This window comes from Triticum urartu, chromosome 3 (assembly GCF_003073215.2).
Source record: "Triticum urartu cultivar G1812 chromosome 3, Tu2.1, whole genome shotgun sequence".
NCBI lineage: Eukaryota > Viridiplantae > Streptophyta > Magnoliopsida > Poales > Poaceae > Triticum > Triticum urartu.
This window is the reverse complement of record NC_053024.1, coordinates 743963686-743973712: the sequence shown is the minus strand read 5'-3', so window position 1 is coordinate 743973712 and position 10027 is coordinate 743963686. Positions and strand designations below refer to the sequence as shown.

General features: G+C 46.3%; 2 long non-coding RNA genes across 2 annotated transcripts; both read right to left on the bottom strand.

The window, feature by feature from the left end:
• Positions 1-7158: 7158 nt before the first annotated feature.
• LOC125549594 lies at positions 7159-7428 on the bottom strand. The gene is made up of 2 exons (XR_007301400.1): positions 7334-7428; positions 7159-7226 (listed from the first exon to the last, which is right to left on the bottom strand). It is a non-coding gene; the product is annotated as an uncharacterized LOC125549594 (long non-coding RNA).
• A 1327-nt stretch (positions 7429-8755) lies between these two features.
• On the bottom strand, positions 8756-9117 carry LOC125549593. The gene is made up of 3 exons (XR_007301399.1): positions 8979-9117; positions 8871-8902; positions 8756-8793 (listed from the first exon to the last, which is right to left on the bottom strand). It is a non-coding gene; the product is annotated as an uncharacterized LOC125549593 (long non-coding RNA).
• Between the last annotated feature and the right edge of the window lie 910 nt (positions 9118-10027).

The following is a 10027-nucleotide window of genomic DNA, read 5'->3' as shown; positions in this document are numbered from 1 at the left end:
AGTATATACAGGCTACTTTTCTTACAAAATTTGATCTATGAATACATCTTCTCTTCCCCCATGCAATCCACCTCCTCAGCTTTGCCACAAGCTTTTTTTGCAATAAAAGCCACACTTTAATAAGAAAATGAGAAGTACATCATTTGGTAATAACCACACATGCAACAATGGACTTGAATGTCGCTAACTCTGCTCTGTACTACAACGGGTTCTGCCTTTGCTATACACGACGCTTCTAGCAACATCACAACAAATGCTCTGTCAGCTAACAATCATACAAACATCTGTCATAATGGTTAAATGGTGCTTTTGTTGACACGTGTATACATATCGTCGACATATTTCAATGGGCATACACTACTTTCCATGTGTTACATCAAAATATATGACCACAACATCTGCTCTCCTTCCCCTCCTTCCGTCTGCCACCGAGACAGGGACCTAGACTTTGTGCTGCTCTTATTGATTTAATGAAAAAAGTTATTTATCTCTGTTAGAACACAAATGCTTAGATAGCATCTGCATGTCAGGGAAGGATAATGTGGCTTGGATAGCATCTGCAAGTTAGGAAAGAATTATGCGACCGTGTAATATTTGGACAGGAACAAAAGTCATGAAAACATAAAAGTAAAGTTCATGAAGACACAAACGATACTGTCTTATCACTTCTCAGGTTTTAACTTTCTTATTACCAAATTGGCTCAAATATCTACCTATAGTCTGGAAAATAAAATTAAACGAGATCACGCAATCAAGATGGAGGTTGTCATGCATTTTTCTCTGTGCAGATCATCAACATGAATAAACAGGTATATAAACAGAAAAATGATGAAATGGAACTTATTCAGCCGAGTGGTCTTAGAGCATTGTATAAAATTGATACTCCCTCCGATCCATACTACTTGTCTCAAACAGATGTATCTAGCATTGATATACGTCAAGATATATCTGTTTCAGCGACAACTAATATGGATCAGTGGGAGTAATAGATCATGCAGTCAAGTGAACAATGGACAAAGCACTAAACATTTCTTGGGTGCTCACACACTCCACAAGTGGACGGTACTCTTAAATAACTATGATAAAGGGATTTCATCCAAAAATACTATGTTGCAGAAGATGTTCTGGAATATCAATCTAAAGGAGATAAATTATCAAAGCTATAGAATGATTGGCTCGGTATCTTGTCTACAATTTAAGATTAACAATTATTTGACAGTTTCTCATCAAGCGGGGCTTTAAATACTCATAGTTCCATTCTTGACGTGGAGTTCAAACGGCGCAGTGAGAATTTCTACTAAAAAATTAAGATGACGTATTGACATGCAAGTTCAGTTTAAAGGTTAACTTTAATGCCAACCATAAAACGACTGGAAGTGCATCTACGCATGGATGTTATGGAGCTTTCAAGTAGTAACAATAAAGTGCAGAGATAATAGTGTGCCTCTAAATATAAGACCATCCAAGTAACAATATTTTTGTTGTCAGTACAAATGCAGTTGATGTTGCCAAAATAATTCATCTTCTTGGTCCATAAAAGAGGAGAAACTTAACACCAAAACATCTTATCATAGGTGATCCAAGTTGTTTTCTTGCGAGAGTGGGAATTCTTGGAATATCCTTTAACCAAATAGTTCGAAATGGACATCACTTTATTCAGGGGGTTCGTTCCATGGAATTTACCTTTTCACATAGCAGGAGCAGAAATCTGTGAGGATGAATGTCTCCATGATTTGTGACAGGAGAACTATAGCTCACCAGCACGAAGCCAACATACAGCCACGAGTAAGCAAAACCTACAGAAGACATTTTAGTAGTTTAACGATCAACGCTTCCTCAAAAAAGTCTATGACAGCCCAGCTTTTTTATTCTTATAAAAGAAAAGTACAAGGAACACCTGCGTTTTACAGAGCAAACTAATGGCAGAGGTAAAAACAAATCCCCACAGATCAACACAACAGTCTGCTGGGAACAAAAGAGCACGGAGCAGGCGCACACATAAAAAAAATAGCAGTGCACAGTCTATCATATATAGACTTGGTTTTTGTCTTGAACAACTCAAGCAGCTTCTGTTGGCGCCGCCTCCTCGCAGCGCCGCTCTTCTTCTTCCTCGAGCTGTCTCGCACAACTCTCTCTCTCTCCTTCTCTCATCTCACACAAGAACACACACTACGCAGAAAACACAGACGTACACACACACTTCACCAAGAAGAGCACACAAGCTTTGCCCAGAGGCACTCTTACTTGGCAGCCACAAGTGCTACATCTTTTCCTTCAGCCCTCTCGGCCTCATTTTCATTAATCTAGCCCACTACACACGTCCACCTTCTGGAATCGCTCCACACAGTGGATAACTCGGCCGGCCAACGTCCAGTACACAAACACACCCTTGGACCACGCCACTAACTCAACTGATCCATGCACTCACCTAGCTACATGCAGCTGCATGCTAATCTACTTGACCGAATCAGTCGGCAACATCCCAACTAAGTCACGCATGACCCTATCTCTGTCCTAGAATCTCTCTAGGAGTGGATCACCGGCTAACAACTTATGCATGCATGCTGACTACCTTGGCCAAATCACTCGGCCACTTAACAAATCCTGACGACCTAATAGTAACGTGAAGAGCACACTTGCATGTATGCAACACATGTCAAGATTAATTCTAACATTTTTCCCTTCTAATCTTGACATGGTGGCTCACCAAAGTTGTCACGGATGACACCTTCGCGGCGTCAAGATCCACTCCATCTCGCCTTCATGGATGCCGTCATAGCATCGATCACGCGCACCGTGTCGTTGATGACGCCATCGCAGCATCGAACTCAACATCACCATCATGGCCTTGACCATACCATCGCAGCAGCGCTCACCACGCCGTCTTGTCGCCGCATCACATCACAACTTTTGTTGGCTTTGCACCAACTTGCCATGATGACGATGACATCGCACCACCGCCGTCGGCATCACACTGACTCTCCTTGAGATGATGGCATCGCGCCACCATCATCTCCTCTCAACGGCATTGCACCGATGTCTTCATACGGCAGCTTCGTGCTACCATCTCCACCTAGAGGCACCGCATGGCGCCGTTGGCCTCCATCTCACATGGAGTCCGCCGCGCCACAGACGACGCCGTCATAGCGTAGGTCACCATAGACCATGTTGTCGTGGATGACGTCCCCGCGACGCCGACCACCACACCATCATCATCTTGCGGCATCGCACCGCAACCAGCCACCAGGGACATCGCGCCACCGACAACCTCCACCACGCGCCGCCATCCTCCACCTCACATGGAGTCGGCCGCGCCGCCATCGCCGTTGCCGCAGCTATTGCCTCCGCCACTGCTACGCCGGTCACCATAGCCGCCGGCACCGTCGTCCCCGCTACGGATCAACAAGGCTCTGATGCCAATTGTTGGCGCCGCCTCCTCGTAGTGCCGCTCTTCTTCTTCCTCGAGCTGCTTCGCACAACTCTCTCTCTCTCCTTCTCTTGTCTCACACAAGAACACACACTACGCAGAAAACACAGACGTACATGTTGGAATTATGTGTCCTACAACTATATTCAAATTACTAGGAATTACTAATATATCGGAATACCTCATTATGGAATTATACATGTATTTATGCATGGAATTACTTTACATGATTATCATGGAATTATCACTTGTTGGAACGTACTTAAGTTATATGCTTAAGGAAGCTGGTCGATTATCAGTGGAATACAATATGATATATATATTGGAAAGACTACCCGGGTACAGTGATAATCGGAAGGAGCTAGATCATATAGTTAGATTACAACCCTAATGTTGATCTACATAATTAGAGAAATTTACACTCTATTATGACGCGTTGCTCATAAGCGCGTGCTTCGGGGACACAACGGGTAGAATCCGTTAACAGACAAATTTGATCGTGGTTGGTAATTTGGTCTGGAGTCTATCACGGAAAACTAGTTGAAAAGACTAGGAATCTTATCTGTATAAGAGATGGACTCTTTGGAAAGACAGTATAAGAAGGTCCCTACACCCTAGCCTCAGAGATGCGAATTGTGAGCGGCACCACGGATAAGCGCAGAGAAATTAGGGGGTAGACCGCAAACCCTAAATTTCTAACAGTACACACACACTTCACCAAGAAGAGCACACAAGCTTTGCCCAGAGGCACTCTTACCTGGCAGCCACAAGTGCTACATCTTTTCCTTCAGCCCTCTCGGCCTCATTTTCATTAATCAAAGCAAGTACATATATACGAAGACTTAGACAGCCCACTACGCACGTCCACCTCCTGGAATCGGTCCACACAGTGGATAACTCGGCCGGCCAACGTCCAGTACACAAACACACCCTTGCACTACGCCACTAACTCAACTGATCCATGCACTCACCTAGCTACATGCAGCTGCATGCTAATCTACTTGACCGAATCACTTGGCGACATCCCAACTAAGTCACGCATGACCCTATCTCTCTCCTAGAATCTCTCTAGGAGTGGATCACCGGCTAACAACTTATGCATGTATGCTGACTACCTTGGCTAAATCACTCGGCCACTTAACAAATCCTGACGACCCTGCTTCGGGCAGCGGTCTTGGCTGCGTTCGGCGGCGGCGGCTGGGTCGGCGGCGATGGACCATCTGACCTCGGTTCGGCGGTGGCGGCATGGAGGGCCTGGTGGTTGGGTCGGCGTCATGTGTGGTTTGCCCTCCGGACAGATCTGATCTGGTCGGTGCGACCTGCTCAATGTGCGGCAGCTCAGATTGGCGGCGATCCGTGCACACGATACTTGATGGAGGTTTCTCGAGCGGATCCAGGTGAAAACCTAGTTCTCGGCTTGATGCCAAGACCGGCGTTGGCGGCACTCTTTTGTGTCATTACCTTCTTGAAGGCATCACCGTGGAGAAGCTCCAGACCTCTATCCGCTACCTCCGGGGGAAACCCTAGATCAGTTGATCAGATGACGGCGGCGCGTTGGTGTCGTTTCCTCCTTGGGGGCGTCATTCTTGGAGGCGTACACGGGATCGAGGGACCAGTGGGCGGATTTTTTGGTGGAGCGGTGCTTCATCCTACACATTGATGATGGCGGATCTCAGCAGCGTGGTGCAGTGGAGACTCAGCGCCCGATGCGCGGTGATGGACTGGCATAGGAGGAGGTTATTGTCTGGCGTCATGATGGCGTCGATGGCAGAGTGGCCTGACAAAGGTAGAAGCCTCAATATCTGCTATGAAGACGGACCAGTGGAATATGGCGGCGACGACACATGTGAGTGCGTCAGACCAGTTTATGCCGCAGACCCGGTATGTGGCTCGGTTGGGGCTTCTGGCTTTTGGTGATAGGCTTAGGTGAGTGGACTGGGTATTTGGCCCAGCGAGCGCCCCTTCATCATATGGATAGGAGTAGTGGCATATGATGCCAAGATGGCGGTTTCAGGCATATTGTTGTAATACTTTGTAAGGTTCTCGAGAATAATCAATAAAGTGGCCGCATGCATCTTCCAGATGCAGAGGCCGGGGGTCATCCTCCTTCTCTAAAAAAAATCCTGACGACCTAATAGTAACGTGACGTGCACACTTGCATGTATGCAACACATGTCAAGATTAATTCTAACAGCTTCCAAGTGGACACATGTACACCTGTATTTGGAATTTAGAATTCCTTGAGATGCCATCATGAGCAAGTATCAGTTTTGATCCATAAAACAAGTGATCTCTCTTTTTCTAATCATTATACATCCTATAACATCATTAAATGTTATCAATCTATATCTATAAAAGATGCAAAATATCAATCAAATTACGATCTTAACTTTGGAATGAAAGTGAAATCGAGTCATGATATCTCGCTGAATTCGACATTGCATATGTTGTCCAACTTGAGTACAAGTAGTCACCAACAAGACCCTGCTAACTAACCTCGTACAGAACCTTTACCTCTAGATCTAAATTGGCGAACTTGCACGGAAATTGGAACTAATTTTTAGCATAGAGGGAAAGGGGAGAGGAGCACTCACCTGCCACGTTGCATGACCTTCATCGACCCAGCAACATTCCAAGCCAAGATATGCCATCAGTGTTCTAAAAATCTGCAGAACATCCTGTAAAACATTAATTGTATCCTACATACAGAACAGGAGCAAGATCGATGCATGCCTGTAAAATCAAGAACCACTAAATCTGATTCATACACAAAAGAGCACGGGAGAGCTTATGATATCCTGCTAGGCTACAGCCAGCACCACCCCTCCACCACGACTTCCTCGTCAGTCCAGTGGCCGGTAGCCACATTAACGTGAGGAAATGCGGGGGTGCAGACCGGCGAATATAAACGATGCATGTAACAGTTGAGATATAGAAAAATAAAGAGAATCACTCAAACTAGGAGGGCCAGGATGTTGTTCTGTAGGCGATAATGGATTCGTGAAATAAAGCGGAGGGGGGCGGGGGGGGGGGGGGCTATTTCGTCATAATGGATCCGTGAAATCTGTGGACAGGAAAAGAGATTCACCACGCGTGACTTTCATGTTAACTGAAACTACACAGTAATTGGCAAGCTTTATAAAAGATGCAAGCCTTAGTATTCGTTCAAGATCATAATAAGAAATTGTAATTTAAGGTAAAGACGTCTCAGCAAGTTCAAGAGTTGACCTCACCTCGGAGCATCCCAACAGAAGCCAACCCACAGCCAGGGGCATCAGCACGATCAAATGCGTGTACGACGGTGGACGCCTCATACACGGTTGTCTGATAACTGATGGACAAAGGAGAAGGAGAGCCTCATCAGTAGCATCATGGTGGATTTCAAACCCAGCGTTGTGCCCCGCCCAACGAACATCCGGCGGCGGCCCGGTGGAGCTCGAACCCGAGAGACTCTACTGCTTGCTGGAGGGGTCGGGAGGGTCGGAGCACAGGAGCATTGACGTGAAGAGAGAGTAGGCCGGGGAGATTACTGATGGACATAATATACTGCAAGTGTGCAACCAAGCAGTATTCAACTCAAAGTCATTAGCCAACAAATCCCTGTACCAAGCGATACGGTTTCTCAGGCTCAGACTAGCTTTCCCCAGCGTGTGTGGCGGTTGAGACATCAAACTTTTTAGAGGAAGGCCATCATCACTGCGAGAAGACGGAGCTAGTCGTGCCTCCTTTTGGCTTCTCTGGCCAGCGGCGCCAGAATACGACCAAGAGTGTTATACCCAGCAGGAGCAGTCATCTCGTCCTCCAAAAACAAAGCCAATATTTATATACAGATTACAGAGATACAAAACCAAGATTGGAGTAACTTTTAGAACACATGCACAAACGATGAACAAAAAATAAAATAACCTGCTGCAGTAGAAGTAGAACGTTGTTGTCACCGTGAAATGTAGACTGGACATCAGATTCGGTTTTGAAAACTCAGTCTTCAAACCATGGCCACCACAGGCCTCACGAAACTACTGATAAAAGTGAAAGAAAATCCAGTGAGAACCACCGTTCCGTGTAGAAAAAGATATACTCAATTATTTAAACATTTTCACAATACCTGAATTGTGGTCATATTCTGCCAGGTTAGTGTAGCTTTCAGAGCACTCGAGTAAACGTGTATCGCCTAACTAATTTAAGGTGTTCTCTTCACATCCATATTTTCCTGAATGCATAAAGGTTATATAATTAATGTTCTGGCTGAAATTGAACTTCTCCTATTGGGTTCACCTACACTTTTTTTTGAGAAAGTTCTTTCCATTTTTCTCTCCTCTCTAATTTTTTTTATATATTATGCTGCAAATTTCTTGATTATTCTTTGCTGCAAAATGTCAGGCTCACTTAGTTGTAACTTGTAACAGGATTTGGGAAAAACTGCTTATAGTGGTATTTAATCAATCTGCTTTGTTTCTTCTATGGATTTATAGCATGAAGAATCAATATGAGAAAATAGATATAACTAAATCCCATGATTTCTTCGTCAAATGAATGTTTACAAACTGCAATTCACATGTATAGGACATCATCAGACAATGTTATACTTACAGTTCTAATACCTAGTACATAGATCATGCCAAGGATCTGACAAATATTACTGGAGAAGGGCAGAAGGTGGTCATGAAAATCCAGCGTGATTGCTCAAGCAGTTCGTATCTATACACAATTTAATTTATATATGTGCTAGGAGGATCGATGCACCAGCGTGATTGCTGAAGCAACAACAATGCAGTAGGCTAGGTAAGAAATGGTGTGATGTGCTTCCTGAATTTTCCTTACCGATCGGAGAGGCTCTGCTCTGTGCTGCTACAACTATGATTACACAGTACTGTAATCTGAATTCCCCTGCATTAATATGACCAAAACCAAATATTGTACAACAGCCAACTAAATACAGTTGTTTTCATTCAAATGCAGGTCCATTGATTGACGACAGGGAAGTTGTGCGAACCTAAAGAAAATGCGTCTGCCCGTGGTCAGATTGCCGAGAAGTTGTGGAGTTTGGTGCGAACGTCCGGAGCAGGGGACATGCAGGCCGGGACGTGGAGCAAGGGACGGGCAGGCCGACGTGTCGGAGTCCCGGCGTGGAGGGCGGTCTCGTTTGACCGGCATGGAACATGCATGGAGTTCGACCCAGCCGGCCGCCCGCAGCTGGCAGTGGGCTAGGCAGACCGGTGGCGCTCGACGGTTGGTGACGTCGGCAGCCTACGAGACGCACCGGCTGTGTGAGTGGCCATGGCGAGGACCTGAATCAGTCGTCTGGCAAGCCTGTCGAGCTTGGGGATGTGGGGATTTCTCTGGCCAGGGAGTGGAGAGGAGCGGCTCTAAAAATTGTATGGAAAATATACCATTAATGCAAACTTCTTAGCACAAAAGTACGTGAATAAGGTTGGCATACTACCTCAAAAGATAATCTTCCCACAGTCATTCTACCTGTTCATAAAGAAATTACTTGTGAATATAATTAGATCATCATACGTTGTATGATGCTTTAGTTCAAAAAACTCACATGAATCTACTTGATGCCTTTCTTTGAAATAAGAAGAATGTCGCTCCTTATTTTTGCCATCGATTCCTCTGCTGTTCTTGCTATTCTCATTAATGTACAACAAGAACATACATAATGCAAACCCCTTTTGCAGGGACATGAAAAGGCTGATAGTAGTTCTATAGTGGCATATATCAAATAGCTTTACTGGCACAACCGTACATGCCCTAAATATAGCAGAATTCCTTCAGTCTTGAGCACATGACAGAAAAAACAAACTTGCGATGGGGCTTGTGGAGTTGTGGTGGAGGTTGTTACCTGATGCAGTGGCCACATGCGCTAGTTGAGGGCTCACGGTGCACGCCGCACAGCGACCTGGACCTCGGAGGGCCTTGGCTCTGTGAGGAGGAGGTCCCGAGTTCCTGCCAAGGACAGCCTGACGAGGGAGACGCACTCACGCACGGCCGCTCGCACTGCCCGCAACGCGACCACGCCCTTCCCTAGGGTTCCGTGACGGCGGCAGCGTCGTCCATGGCCACACCCTCCCTGAGTCCTGTCCTGCCCTAAACTGGGGTTCCGAGATGGCGGCAGTGGCGGAGGTCTCTGAGGTTGGAGAGGGGCAAGATGTAGGACGGCAGAGGCTGGAGCGATGGCGGCGGCGGCTGCGTCATCCCACAATCACGATGTAGGAAAAGGATTGAGGAGGGATTGGATCGAGAGAGCAGTTGAATTGGCGGCGTTGTCTTCCCTGTGAGGTCCGCGGCGGCGAGATCGCCCCTCCCCCGTGAGGTCAGCGGCGGCTAGATCGCCCCTCCCCTGTGAGGTCGCCGGCTGTGATCTCATGTGCCCTGTGAGGTCGGCGGCGAAGTTCTCGTGCGCCCTACTGTAAGATCCGCGACGGCGAGATTGCACCTCGCCTATCTCGTGCGTCTGTAGTGATCGTTTGTCGAGGGGATCGAGAGGAGCGTAGGTTTTTTTAGTGCGTGGGGAGGATGAAACAAACCAGCGAAAAAACCGGACGAAAATGGTGGGACAACAATAAACCCGGAATAAAAACTACCAATTGAAAC